The sequence below is a fragment of the Heterodontus francisci genome, chromosome 7 (assembly GCF_036365525.1).
Source record: "Heterodontus francisci isolate sHetFra1 chromosome 7, sHetFra1.hap1, whole genome shotgun sequence".
NCBI classification, from domain to species: Eukaryota; Metazoa; Chordata; class Chondrichthyes; order Heterodontiformes; family Heterodontidae; genus Heterodontus; species Heterodontus francisci.
Genome location: NC_090377.1, coordinates 140,243,263 through 140,260,882, shown reverse-complemented (window position 1 = coordinate 140,260,882; position 17,620 = coordinate 140,243,263).

Here is a 17,620-nt window from a genome sequence, read left to right as displayed (position 1 = left end):
CTGATACACCTTCCCCACACACTGAAACGCCTTCCCCACACACTGATACGCATCCCCACAAACTGAAACCTCTTCCCCACACACTGAATCCCCTTCCCCACACATTGAAACCCATCCCCACACACTGAAACTTCATCCCCACACACTGAACTCCCTTCCCTACACACTGAAACCCCTTCCCCACACACTGAAACCCATCCCCAAACACGGAATGCTCTTCCCCACACACTGAAACCCATACACACACACTGATACACTTCCCCACACACTGAAACCTCTTCCCCACACACTGATATCTGTTCGCAACAGACTGAAACTATTCCCCACACACTGAAACCTCTTCCCCACACACTGAAACCTCTTCCCCACACACTGATACCCCTTCCCCGCACACTGAATCCTCTTCCCCACACACTGAATCCCCTTCACCACACACTGAAACCCCTTCCCCAGACACTGAACCCTCTTCCCCACACACTGAAACCTCTTCCCCCACACTGAAACCCCTTCCCCACACACTGATACCCATCTCCACACGCAGAAACCCCTTCCCCACACACTGAAACCCGTCCCCACACACTGAAACCCTTCCCCAGACACTGAAACCTCTTCCCACACACTGAATCCTCTTCGCCATAGACTGAAACCCTTCCCCACACACTGAAACCTCTTCCCCAAACACTGAAACCTCTTCCACACACACTGAAACCTCTTCCTCACACACTGAAACCTCTTCCCCACACACTAAAACCCACTCCCCACACACTGAAACCTCTTCCACACACACTGAAACCTCTTCCCCGCACACTGAAACCTCTTTCCTACACACTGAATCCCCTTCGCCACACACTGAAACCCCTTCCCCACACACTGAAACCTCTTTCCCACACAATGAAACCTCTTCCCCACACACTGAAACCCATCCCCACTCACAGAAACCCCTTCCCCACACACTGTAACCCATCCCCACACACTGAAACCCTTCCCCACACACTGAAACCTCTTCCCACACACTGAAACCTCTTCGCCACAGACTGAAACCCTTCCCCACACACTGAAACATCTTCCACACAAACTGAAAACCCTTCCCCACACACTGAAACCCATCCCCAAACACAGAAACCCCTTTCCCACACACTGTAAACCATCCCCACGCACTGAAACCCTTCCCCACACACTGAAACCTCTTCCCACACACTGAAACCTCTTCGCCACGCACTGAACCCTCTTCCCCACACACTGAAACCTCTTCCCCACACACTGAATCCCCTTCACCACACACTCAAACCACTTCCCCACACACTGAAACCTCTTCCCACACACTGAAACCTCTTCCCCACACACTGAAACCTCTTCCCCACACACTGAATCCCCTTCACCACACACTGAAACCACTTCCCCACACACTGAAACCTCTTCCACACACAATGAAACCTCTTCCCCACACACTGAAACCTCTTCCCCACACAGTGATACCTCTTCGCTACAGACTGAAACTATTCCCCACACACTGAAACCTCTTCCCCACACACTGAAACCTCTTCCCCACACACTGAAACCCCTTCCCCGCACACTGAATCCTCTTCCCCACACACTGAATCCCCTTCACCACACACTGAAACCCCTTCCCCAGACACTGAACCCTCTTCCCCACACACTGAAACCTCTTCCCCACACACTGAAACCCCTTCCCCACACACTGATACCCATCTCCACACGCAGAAACCCCTTCCCCACACACTGATACCCGTCCCCACACACTGAAACCCTTCCCCAGACACTGAAACCTCTTCCCACACACTGAAACCTCTTCGCCATAGACTGAAACCCTTCCCCACACACTGAAACCTCTTCCCCGCACACTGAAACCTCTTCCACACACACTGAAACCTCTTCCTCACACACTGAAACCTCTTCCCCACACACTAAAACCCACTCCCCACACACTGAAACCTCTTCCACACACACTGAAACCTCTTCCCCGCACACTGAAACCTCTTTCCCACACACTGAATCCCCTTCGCCACACACTGAAACCTCTTTCCCACACAATGAAACCTCTTCCCCACACACTGAAACCCATCCCCACTCACAGAAACCCCTTCCCCACACACTGTAACCCATCCCCACACACTGAAACCCTTCCCCACACACTGAAACCTCTTCCCACACACTGAAACCTCTTCGCCACAGACTGAAACCCTTCCCCACACACTGAAACATCTTCCACACAAACTGAAAACCCTTCCCCACACACTGAAACCCATCCCCACACACAGAAACCCCTTTCCCACACACTGTAAACCATCCCCACGCACTGAAACCCTTCCCCACACACTGAAACCTCTTCCCCACACACTGAACCCTCTTCGCCACACACTGAACCCTCTTCCCCACACACTGAAACCTCTTCCCCACACACTGAATCCCCTTCACCACACACTCAAACCACTTCCCCACACACTGAAACCTCTTCCCACACACTGAAACCTCTTCCCCACATACTGAAACCTCTTCCCCACACACTGAATCCCCTTCACCACACACTGAAACCACTTCCCCACACACTGAAACCTCTTCCACACACAATGAAACCTCTTCCCCACACACTGAAACCTCTTCCCCACACACTGAAACCTCTTCCCCACACACTGAAACCCCTTCCCCGCACACTGAAACCTCTTCCCCACATACTGAATCCCCTTCACCACATATTGAAACCTCTTCCCCACACACAGGAAGCCGTCCCCACACACTTAAACCTCATCCCCACACACTGAAACCCCTTCCCCACACAGTGAACCCCATCCCCACACACTGAAACATCTTCCCCACACACTGCAACCTCTTCCCGACGCTCTGAAACCACTTCTCCACAGACTGAAACCCCTTCCCCACACACTGAAGCCCATCCCCACACACTGAAACCTATTCCCTACACACTGAAACACCTTCCCCACACACTGAAACCCCTTCCCCACACACTGATACGCATCCCCACAAACTGAAACCTCTTCCCCACACACTGAAACCCCTTCCCCACACATTGAAACACATCCGCACTCACTGAAACCCATCCCCACACACTGAAACCTCATCCCCACACACTGAACTCCCTTCCCTAAACACTGAAACCCCTTCCCCACACACTGAAACCCATCCCCAAACACGGAATGATCTTCCACACACACTGAAACACTTCCCCACACACTGAAACCTCTTCCCCACACACTGAAACCTCTTCGCTACAGACTGAAGCTATTCCCCACACACTGAAACTTCTTCCCCACACACTGAAACAGCTTCCCCACGCACTGAAACCTCTTCCACAAACACTGAAACTTCTTCCCCACACACTGAAACCTCTTCCCCACACACTGAAACCCCTTCCCCTCACACTGAAACCTCTTCCCCACACACTGAATCCCATTCACCACACACTGAAACCCCTTCCCCACACACTTAAACCTCTTCCCCACACACTGAAACCACTTCTCCACATACTCAAACCCCTTCCCCACACACTGAAACCCATCCCCACACACTGAAACCTCTTCCCGACAAACTGAAACACCTTCCCCACACACTGAAACCGCTTCCCCACACACTGATACGCATCCCCACAAACTGAACCCTCTTCCCCACACACTGAAAGCCCTTCCCCACACATTGAAACCCATCCCCACACACTGAAACCCATCCCCACACACTGAAACCTCATCACCACACACTGAAATCCCTTCCCTACACACAGAAACCCCTTCCCCACACACTGAAACCCATTCCCACACACGGAATGCTCTTCCCCACACGCTGAAACCCATCCCTGCACACTGAAACACTTCCCCACACACTGAAACCTCTTCCCACACACTGAAACCTCATCGCCACAGACTGAAACCATTCCCCACACATTGAAACCTCTTCCCCACACACTGAAACCTCTTCTACACACACTGAAACATCTTCCCCATACACTGAAACCTCTTCCCCACACACTGAAACCTCTTTCACACACACTGAAACCTCTTCCCCACACACTGAAACATCTTCCCCACACACTGAATCCCCTTCACCGCTTACTGAAACCCATTCCCCACACACTGAAACCCATTCCCCACACACTGAAACCCATCCCCACAGACTGAAACCTCTTCCCCACACAGTGAAACACATCGCCACACACTGAAAACTCTTCCTCATACAATGAAACCCCTTCCCGACGCACTGAAACAATTTCTCCACAGACTGAAACCCCTTCCCCACACACTGAAGCCCATCCCCACACACTGAAACCTCTTCCCTACACACTGAAACACCTTCCCCACACACTGAAACCCCTTCCCCACACACTGATACGCATCCCCACAAACTGAAACCTCTTCCCCACAAACAGAAACCCCTTCCCCACACATTGATACCCATCCCCACACACTGAAACCCAACCCCACACACTGAAACCTCATCCCCACACACAGAACTCCCTTCCCTACTCACTGAAACCCCTTCCCCACACACTGAAACCTCTTCGCCACACACTGAATCCCCTTCACCACACACTGAAACTCCTTCCCCAAACACTGAACCCTCTTCCCCACACACTGAAACCTCTTCCCCACACACTGAAACCCCTTCCCCAGACACTGAATCCCCTTCACCACACACTGAAACCCCTTCCCCAGACACTGAAACCTCATCCCCACACACAGAACTCCCTTCCCTACTCACTGAAACCCCTTCCCCACACACTGAAACATCTTCCCCAAACACTGAAACAGCTTCCCCACGATCTGAAACCTCTTCCACACACAATGAAACCTCTTCCCCACACACTGAATCCTCTTCCCCACACACTGAAACCCCTTCCCCGCACACTGAAACCTCTTCCCCACACACTGAATCCCCTTAACCACACACTGAAACCCCTTCCCCACACACTGAAACCTCTTCCACACGCACTGAAACCTCTTCCCCACACACTGAAACCCCTTCCCCACACACTGAAACACATCTCCACAAGCAGAAACCCCTTGCCCACACACTGAACCCCATCCCCACACACTGAAACCCTTCCCCACACACTGAAACCTCTTCCCACACACTGATACCTCTTCGCCACAGACTGAAACCCTTCCCCACACACTGAAACCTCTTCCCCACACACTGAAACCTCTTCCACACACACTGAACCCTCTTCCCCACACACTGAAACCTCTTCCCCACACACTGAAACCCCTTCCCCACACACTGAAACCTCTTCCCCACACACTAAAACTTCTTCCCCACACACTGAAACCTCTTCCCACACACTGTAATCTCTTCGCCACAGACTGAAACCCTTCCCCACACACTGAAACCTCTTCCCCACACACTGAAACCTCTTCCACGCACACTGAAACCTCTTCCACACACACTGAAACATCTTCCCCACACACTGAATCCCCTTCACCACACACAGAAACCCCTTCCCCACACACTGAAACCACTTCCCCACACACTGAAACCACTTCCCACACACTGAAACCTCTTCCACACACACTGAAACATCTTCCCCACACACTGAATCCCCTTCACCACACACAGAAACCCCTTCCCCACACACTGAAACCACTTCCCCACAGACTGAAACCATTCCCCACACACTGAAACCTCTTCCACACAAACTGAATCCCCTTCCCCACACACTGAAACCCATCCCCACTCACAGAAACCATTTCCCCTCACACTGCAATCCATCCCCACACACTGAAACCCTTCCCCACTCACTGAAACCTCTTCCCACACACTGAAACCTCTTCGTCACAGACTGAAACCCTTCCCCACACACTGAAACCTCTACGCCACACACTGAAAACTCTTCCACACACACTGAAACCTCTTCCCCACACACTGAAACCTCTTCCCCACACACTGAAACCTCTTCCCCACACACTGAATCCCCTTCACCACACACTGAAACCACTTCCCCACACACTGAATCCTCTTCCACACACACTGAAACCTCTTCCCCACACACTGAAACCTCTTCCCCACACACTGAAACCCCTTCCCCACACACTGAAACCTCTTCCCCACACACTAAAACTTCTTCCCCACACACTGAAACCTCTTCCCACACACTGTAATGTCTTCGCCACAGACTGAAACCCTTCCCCACACACTGAAACCTCTTCCCCACACACTGAAACCTCTTCCACGCACACTGAAACCCTTCCCCACACACTGAAACCTCTTCCCACACACTGAAACCTCTTCGCCACAGACTGAAACCCTTCCCCACACACTGAAACATCTTCCACACAAACTGAAAACCCTTCCCCACACACTGAAACCCATCCCCAAACACAGAAACCCCTTTCCCACACAATGTAAACCATCCCCACGCACTGAAACCCTTCCCCACACACTGAAACCTCTTCCCACACACTGAAACCTCTTCGCCACGCACTGAACCCTCTTCCCCACACACTGAAACCTCTTCCCCACACACTGAATCCCCTTCACCACACACTCAAACCACTTCCCCACACACTGAAACCTCTTCCCACACACTGAAACCTCTTCCCCACACACTGAAACCTCTTCCCCACACACTGAATCCCCTTCACCACACACTGAAACCACTTCCCCACACACTGAAACCTCTTCCACACACAATGAAACCTCTTCCCCACACACTGAAACCTCTTCCCCACACAGTGATACCTCTTCGCTACAGACTGAAACTATTCCCCACACACTGAAACCTCTTCCCCACACACTGAAACCTCTTCCCCACACACTGAAACCCCTTCCCCGCACACTGAATCCTCTTCCCCACACACTGAATCCCCTTCACCACACACTGAAACCCCTTCCCCAGACACTGAACCCTCTTCCCCACACACTGAAACCTCTTCCCCACACACTGAAACCCCTTCCCCACACACTGATACCCATCTCCACACGCAGAAACCCCTTCCCCACACACTGATACCCGTCCCCACACACTGAAACCCTTCCCCAGACACTGAAACCTCTTCCCACACACTGAAACCTCTTCGCCATAGACTGAAACCCTTCCCCACACACTGAAACCTCTTCCCCGCACACTGAAACCTCTTCCACACACACTGAAACCTCTTCCTCACACACTGAAACCTCTTCCCCACACACTAAAACCCACTCCCCACACACTGAAACCTCTTCCACACACACTGAAACCTCTTCCCCGCACACCGAAACCTCTTTCCCACACACTGAATCCCCTTCGCCACACACTGAAACCTCTTTCCCACACAATGAAACCTCTTCCCCACACACTGAAACCCATCCCCACTCACAGAAACCCCTTCCCCACACACTGTAACCCATCCCCACACACTGAAACCCTTCCCCACACACTGAAACCTCTTCCCACACACTGAAACCTCTTCGCCACAGACTGAAACCCTTCCCCACACACTGAAACATCTTCCACACAAACTGAAAACCCTTCCCCACACACTGAAACCCATCCCCACACACAGAAACCCCTTTCCCACACACTGTAAACCATCCCCACGCACTGAAACCCTTCCCCACACACTGAAACCTCTTCCCCACACACTGAACCCTCTTCGCCACACACTGAACCCTCTTCCCCACACACTGAAACCTCTTCCCCACACACTGAATCCCCTTCACCACACACTCAAACCACTTCCCCACACACTGAAACCTCTTCCCACACACTGAAACCTCTTCCCCACATACTGAAACCTCTTCCCCACACACTGAATCCCCTTCACCACACACTGAAACCACTTCCCCACACACTGAAACCTCTTCCACACACAATGAAACCTCTTCCCCACACACTGAAACCTCTTCCCCACACACTGAAACCTCTTCCCCACACACTGAAACCCCTTCCCCGCACACTGAAACCTCTTCCCCACATACTGAATCCCCTTCACCACATATTGAAACCTCTTCCCCACACACAGGAAGCCGTCCCCACACACTTAAACCTCATCCCCACACACTGAAACCCCTTCCCCACACAGTGAACCCCATCCCCACACACTGAAACATCTTCCCCACACACTGCAACCTCTTCCCGACGCTCTGAAACCACTTCTCCACAGACTGAAACCCCTTCCCCACACACTGAAGCCCATCCCCACACACTGAAACCTATTCCCTACACACTGAAACACCTTCCCCACTCACTGAAACCCCTTCCCCACACACTGATACGCATCCCCACAAACTGAAACCTCTTCCCCACACACTGAAACCCCTTCCCCACACATTGAAACACATCCGCACTCACTGAAACCCATCCCCACACACTGAAACCTCATCCCCACACACTGAACTCCCTTCCCTAAACACTGAAACCCCTTCCCCACACACTGAAACCCATCCCCAAACACGGAATGATCTTCCCCACACACTGAAACACTTCCCCACACACTGAAACCTCTTCCCCACACACTGAAACCTCTTCGCTACAGACTGAAGCTATTCCCCACACACTGAAACTTCTTCCCCACACACTGAAACAGCTTCCCCACGCACTGAAACCTCTTCCACAAACACTGAAACTTCTTCCCCACACACTGAAACCTCTTCCCCACACACTGAAACCCCTTCCCCTCACACTGAAACCTCTTCCCCACACACTGAATCCCATTCACCACACACTGAAACCCCTTCCCCACACACTTAAACCTCTTCCCCACACACTGAAACCACTTCTCCACATACTCAAACCCCTTCCCCACACACTGAAACCCATCCCCATACACTGAAACCTCTTCCCGACAAACTGAAACACCTTCCCCACACACTGAAACCGCTTCCCCACACACTGATACGCATCCCCACAAACTGAACCCTCTTCCCCACACACTGAAAGCCCTTCCCCACACATTGAAACTCATCCCCACACACTGAAACCCATCCCCACACACTGAAACCTCATCACCACACACTGAAATCCCTTCCCTACACACAGAAACCCCTTCCCCACACACTGAAACCCATTCCCACACACGGAATGCTCTTCCCCACACGCTGAAACCCATCCCTGCACACTGAAACACTTCCCCACACACTGAAACCTCTTCCCACACACTGAAACCTCATCGCCACAGACTGAAACCATTCCCCACACATTGAAACCTCTTCCCCACACACTGAAACCTCTTCTACACACACTGAAACATCTTCCCCATACACTGAAACCTCTTCCCCACACACTGAAACCTCTTTCACACACACTGAAACCTCTTCCCCACACACTGAAACATCTTCCCCACACACTGAATCCCCTTCACCGCTTACTGAAACCCATTCCCCACACACTGAAACCCATTCCCCACACACTGAAACCCATCCCCACAGACTGAAACCTCTTCCCCACACAGTGAAACACATCGCCACACACTGAAAACTCTTCCTCATACAATGAAACCCCTTCCCGACGCACTGAAACAATTTCTCCACAGACTGAAACCCCTTCCCCACACACTGAAGCCCATCCCCACACACTGAAACCTCTTCCCTACACACTGAAACACCTTCCCCACACACTGAAACCCCTTCCCCACACACTGATACGCATCCCCACAAACTGAAACCTATTCCCCACAAACAGAAACCCCTTCCCCACACATTGATACCCATCCCCACACACAGAAACCCAACCCCACACACTGAAACCTCATCCCCACACACAGAACTCCCTTCCCTACTCACTGAAACCCCTTCCCCACACACTGAAACCTCTTCGCCACACACTGAATCCCCTTCACCACACACTGAAACTCCTTCCCCAAACACTGAACCCTCTTCCCCACACACTGAAACCTCTTCCCCACACACTGAAACCCCTTCCCCAGACACTGAATCCCCTTCACCACACACTGAAACCCCTTCCCCAGACACTGAAACCTCATCCCCACACACAGAACTCCCTTCCCTACTCACTGAAACCCCTTCCCCACACACTGAAACATCTTCCCCAAACACTGAAACAGCTTCCCCACGCACTGAAACCTCTTCCACACACAATGAAACCTCTTCCCCACACACTGAATCCTCTTCCCCACACACTGAAACCCCTTCCCCGCACACTGAAACCTCTTCCCCACACACTGAATCCCCTTAACCACACACTGAAACCCCTTCCCCACACACTGAAACCTCTTCCACACACACTGAAACCTCTTCCCCACACACTGAAACCCCTTCCCCACACACTGAAACACATCTCCACAAGCAGAAACCCCTTGCCCACACACTGAACCCCATCCCCACACACTGAAACCCTTCCCCACACACTGAAACCTCTTCCCACACACTGAAACCTCTTCGCCACAGACTGAAACCCTTCCCCACACACTGAAACCTCTTCCCCACACACTGAAACCTCTTCCACACACACTGAACCCTCTTCCCCACACACTGAAACCTCTTCCCCACACACTGAAACCCCTTCCCCACACACTGAAACCTCTTCCCCACACACTAAAACTTCTTCCCCACACACTGAAACCTCTTCCCACACACTGTAATCTCTTCGCCACAGACTGAAACCCTTCCCCACACACTGAAACCTCTTCCCCACACACTGAAACCTCTTCCACGCACACTGAAACCTCTTCCACACACACTGAAACATCTTCCCCACACACTGAATCCCCTTCACCACACACAGAAACCCCTTCCCCACACACTGAAACCACTTCCCCACACACTGAAACCACTTCCCACACACTGAAACCTCTTCCACACACACTGAAACATCTTCCCCACACACTGAATCCCCTTCACCACACACAGAAACCCCTTCCCCACACACTGAAACCACTTCCCCACAGACTGAAACCATTCCCCACACACTGAAACCTCTTCCACACAAACTGAATCCCCTTCCCCACACACTGAAACCCATCCCCACTCACAGAAACCATTTCCCCTCACACTGCAATCCATCCCCACACACTGAAACCCTTCCCCACTCACTGAAACCTCTTCCCACACACTGAAACCTCTTCGTCACAGACTGAAACCCTTCCCCACACACTGAAACCTCTACGCCACACACTGAAAACTCTTCCACACACACTGAAACCTCTTCCCCACACACTGAAACCTCTTCCCCACACACTGAAACCTCTTCCCCACACACTGAATCCCCTTCACCACACACTGAAACCACTTCCCCACACACTGAATCCTCTTCCACACACACTGAAACCTCTTCCCCACACACTGAAACCTCTTCCCCACACACTGAAACCCCTTCCCCACTCACTGAAACCTCTTCCCCACACACTAAAACTTCTTCCCCACACACTGAAACCTCTTCCCACACACTGAAACCACTTCCCACACACTGAAACCTCTTCCCCACACACTGAAACCTCTTCCACACACACTGAAACCTCTTCCCCACACACTGAAACCTCTTCCCCACACACTGAAACCTCTTCCCCACACACTGAATCCCCTTCACCACACACTGAAACCACTTCCCCACACACTGAAACCTCTTCCACACACACTGAAACCTCTTCCCCACACACTGAAACCACTTCCCCACACACTGAAACCCCTTCCCCGCACACTGAAACCTCTTCCCCACACACTGAATCCCCTTCTCCACACACTGAAACCTCTTCACCACACACTGAATCCCCTTCACCAAACACTGGAACCCCTTCCCCACACTCTGAAACCTCTTCCCACACACTGAAACCTCTTCGCCACAGACTGAAACCCTTCCACACAAAGTGAAACCCCTTCCCCACACACTGAAACATCTTCCCCACACACTGAAACCTCTTCGCCACACACTGAAACCTCTTCCACACACACTGAAACCTCTTCCCCACACACTGAAACCTCTTCCCCACACACTGAAACCTCTTCCCCACACACTGAATCCCCTTCACCACACACTGAAACCACTTCCCCACACACTGAATCCTCTTCCACACACACTGAAACCTCTTCCCCACACACTGAAACCACTTCCCCACACACTGAAACCCCTTCCCCGCACACTGAAACCTCTTCCCCACACACTGAAACCTCTTCCACACACACTGAACCCTCTTCCCCACACACTGAAACCTCTTCCCCACACACTGAAACCCCTTCCCCACACACTGAAACCTCTTCCCCACACACTAAAACTTCTTCCCCACACACTGAAACCTCTTCCCACACACTGTAATCTCTTCACCACAGACTGAAACCCTTCCCCACACACTGAAACCTCTTCCCCACACACTGAAACATCTTCCACGCACACTGAAACCTCTTCCTCACACACTGAAACATCTTCCCCACACACTGAATCCCCTTCACCACACCCAGAAACCCCTTCCCCACACACTGAAACCACTTCCCCACACACTGAAACCACTTCCCACACACTGAAACCTCTTCGCCACAGTCTGAAACCATTCCCCACAGACTGAAACCTCTTCCACACAAACTGAAACACCTTCCCCACACACTGAAACCCATCCCCACTCACAGAAACCCTTTCCCCTCACACTGCAATCCATCCCCACACACTGAAACCCTTCCCCACACACTGAAACCTCTTCCCACACACTGAAACCTCTTCGTCACAGACTGAAACCCTTCCCCACACACTGAAACCTCTTCGCCACACACTGAAACCTCTTCCACACACACTGAAACCTCTTCCCCACACACTGAAACCTCTTCCCCACACACTGAAACCTCTTCCCCACACACTGAATCCCCTTCACCACACACTGAAACCACTTCCCCACACACTGAAACCTCTTCCACACACACTGAAACCTCTTCCCCACACACTGAAACCACTTCCCCACACACTGAAACCCCTTCCCCGCACACTGAAACCTCTTCCCCACACACTGAATCCTTTTCTCCACACACTGAAACCTCTTCACCACACACTGAATCCCCTTCACCAAACACTGAAACCCCTTCCCCACACTCTGAAACCTCTTCCCACACACTGAAACCTCTTCGCCACAGACTGAAACCCTTCCACACAAACTGAAACCCCTTCCCCACACACTGAAACATCTTCCCCACACACTGAAACCTCTTCCCCACACACTGAATCCCCTTCACCACATACTGACACCCATTCCCCACACACTGAAACCCTTTCCCCACACACTGAAACCCATCCCCACAGACTGAAACCTCTTCCCCACACAGTGAAACACATCGCCACACACTGAAAACTCTTCCTCATACAATGAAACCTCTTCCCGACGCACTGAAACATCTTCTCCACAGACTGAAACCCCTTCCCCACACACTGAAGCCCATCCCCACACACTGAAACCTCTTCCCTACACACTGAAACACCTTCCCCACACACTGAAACGCCTTCCCCACACACTGATACGCATCCCCACAAACTGAAACCTCTTCCCCACACACTGAAACCCCTTCCCCACACATTGAAACCCATCCCCACACACTGTAACCTCATCCCCACACACTGAACTCCCTGCCCTACACACTGAAACCCCTTCCCCACACACTGAAACCCATCCCCAAACACGGAATGCTCTTCCCCACACACTGAAACCCATACCCACACACTGATACACTTCCCCACACACTGAAACCTCTTCCCCACACACTGATACCTCTTCTCTACAGACTGAAACTATTCCCCACACACTGAAACCTCTTCCCCACACACTGAAACCTCTTCCCCACACACTGAAACCCCTTCCCCGCACACTGAATCCTCTCCCCCACACACTGAATCCCCTTCACCACTCACTGAAACCCCTTCCCCAGACACTGAAACCTCTTCCCCACACACTGAAACCTCTTCCCCACACACTGAAACCCCTTCCCCACACACTGAAACCCATCTCCACACGCAGAAACCCCTTCCCCACACACTGAAACCCGTCCCCAAACACGGAATGATCTTCCCCACACACTGAAACCTCTTCCCCACACACTGAAACCTCTTCCCCACACACTGAAACCCCTTCCCCGCACACTGAAACCTCTTCCCCACACACTGAATCCCCTTCACCACATATTGAAACCCCTTCCCCACACAAAGGAAGCCGTCCCCACACACTTAAACCTCATCCCCACACACTGAAACCCCTTCCCCACACACTGAACCCCATCCCCACACACTGAAACATCTTCCCCACACACTGCAACCTCTTCTCGACGCTCTGAAACCACTTCTCCACAGACTGAAACCCCTTCCCCACACACTGAAGCCCATCCCCACACACTGAAACCTCTTCCCTACACACTGAAACACCTTCCCCACACACTGAAACCCCTTCCCCACACACTGATAAGCATCCCCACAAACTGAAACCTCTTCCCCACACACTGAAACCCCATCCCCACACATTGAAACCCATCCCCACACACTGAAACCCATCCCCACACACTGAAACCTCATCCCCACACACTGAACTCCCTTCCCTAAATACTGAAACCCCTTCCCCACACACTGAAACCCATCCCCAAACACGGAATGATCTTCCCCACACACTGAAACACTTCCCCACACACTGAAACCTCTTCCCCACACACTGAAACCTCTTCGCTACAGACTGAAGCTATTCCCCACACACTGAAACTTCTTCCCCACACACTGAAACAGCTTCCCCACGCACTGAAACCTCTTCCACAAACACTGAAACTTCTTCCCCACACACTGAAACCTCTTCCCCACACACTGAAACTTCTTCCCCACACACTGAATCCCATTCACCACACAGTGAAACCCCTTCCCCACACACTTAAACCACTTCTCCACATACTCAAACCCCTTCCCCACACACTGAAACCGCTTCCCCACACACTGATACGCATCCCCACAAACTGAACCCTCTTCCCCACACACTGAAAGCCCTTCCCCACACATTGAAACACATCCCCACACACTGAAACCCATCCCCACACACTGAAACCTCATCACCACACACTGAAATCCCTTCCCTACACACAGAAACCCCTTCTCCACACACTGAAACCCATCCCCACACACGGAATGCTCTTCCCCACACGCTGAAACCCATCCCTGCACACTGAAACACTTCCCCACACACTGAAACCTCTTCCCACACACTGAAACCTCATCGCCACAGACTGAAACCATTCCCCACACATTGAAACCTCTTCCCCACACACTGAAACCTCTTCTACACACACTGAAACATCTTCCCCACACACTGAAACCTCTTCCCCACACACTGAATCCTCATCCACACACACTGAAACCTCTTCCCCACACACTGAAACATCTTCCCCACACACTGAAACCCCTTCCCCACACACTGAATCCCCTTCACCACATACTGAAACCCATTCCCCACACACTGAAACCCATTCCCCACGCACTGAAACCCATCCCCACAGACTGAAACCTCTTCCCCACACAGTGAAAAACATCGCCACACACTGAAAACTCTTCCTCATACAATGAAACCTCTTCCCGACGCACTGAAACAATTTCTCCACAGACTGAAACCCCTTCCCCACACACTGAAGCCCATCCCCACACACTGAAACCTCTTCCCTACACACTGAAACACCTTCCCCACACACTGAAACCCCTTCCCCACACACTGATACGCATCCCCACAAACTGAAACCTCTTCCCCGCACACTGAAACCCCTTCCCCACACATTGAAACCCATCCCCACACACAGAAACCCATCCCCACACACTGAAACCTCATCCCCACACACAGAACTCCCTTCCCTACTCACTGAAACCCCTTCCCCACACACTGAAACCTCTTCGCTACAGACTGAAACTATTCCCCACACACTGAAACATCTTCCCCAAACACTGAAACAGCTTCCCCACGCACTGAAACCTCTTCCACACACAATGAAACCTCTTCCCCACACACTGAATCCTCTTCCCCACACACTGAAACCCCTTCCCCGCACACTGAAACCTCTTCCCCACACACTGAATCCCCTTAACCACACACTGAAACCCCTTCCCCACACACTGAAACCTCTTCCACACACACTGAAACCTCTTCCCCACACACTGAAACCTCTTCCCCACACACTGAATCCCCTTCACCACACACTGAAACCACTTCCCCACACACTGAAACCTCTTCCACACACACTGAAACCTCTTCCCCACACACTGAAATCACTTCCCCACACACTGAAACCCCTTCCCCGCACACTGAAAGCTCTTCCCCACACACTGAATCCCCTTCACGACACACTGAAACCTCTTCGCCACACACTGAATCCCCTTCACCAAACACTGAAACCCCTTCCCCACACTCTGAACCCTCTTCCCACACACTGAAACCTCTTCGCCACACACTGAATCCCCTTCACCAAACACTGAAACCCCTTCCCCACACACTGAAACCTCTTCCCAACACACTGAAACCTCTTCCATACACACTGAAACCTCTTCCCCACACACTGAAACATCTTCACCACACACTGAAACCTCTTCCCCACACACTGAATCCCCTTCACCACATACTGAAACCCATTCCCCACACACTGAAACCCATTCCCCACACACTGAAACCCATCCCCACAGACTGAAACCTCTTCCCCACACAGTGAAACACATCGCCACACACTGAAAACTCTTCCTCATACAATGAAACCTCTTCCCGATGCACTGAAACATCTTCTCCACAGACTGAAACCCCTTCCCCACACACTGAAGCCCATCGCCACACACTGAAAACTCTTCCCTACACACTGAAACAACTTCCCCACACACTGAAACGCCTTCCCCACACACTGATACGCATCCCCACAAACTGAAACCTCTTCCCCACACACTGAAACCCCTTCCCCACACATTGAAACCCATCCCCACACACTGTAACCTCATCCCCACACACTGAACTCCCTTCCCTACACACTGAAACCCCTTCCCCACACACTGACACCCATCCCCAAACACGGAATGCTCTTCCCCACACACTGAAACCCATACCCACACACTGATACACTTCCCCACACACTGAAACCTCTTCCCCACACACTGATACCTCTTCGCTACAGACTGAAACCCCTTCCCCGCACACTGAATCCTCTTCCCCACACACTGAATCCCCTTCACCACACACTGAAACCCCTTCCCCAGACACTGAAACCTCTTCCCCACACACTGAAACCTCTTCCCCACACACTGAAACCCCTTCCCCGCACACTGAATCCTCTTCCCCACACACTGAATCCCCTTCACCACACACTGAAACCCCTTCCCCAGACACTGAAACCTCTTCCCCACACACTGAAACCTCTTCCCCACACACTGAAACCCCTTCCCCACACACTGAAACCCATCTCCACACGCAGAAACCCCTTCCCCACACACTGAAACCCGTCCCCAAACACGGAATGATCTTCCCCACACACTGAAACCTCTTCCCCACACACTGAAACCTCTTCCCCACACACTGAAACCTCTTCCCCACACACTGAAACCCCTTCCCCGCACACTGAAACCTCTTCCCCACACACTGAATCCCCTTCACCACATATTGAAACCCCTTCCCCACACAAAGGAAGCCGTCCCCACACACTTAAACCTCATCCCCACACACTGAAACCCCTTCCCCACACACTGAACCCCATC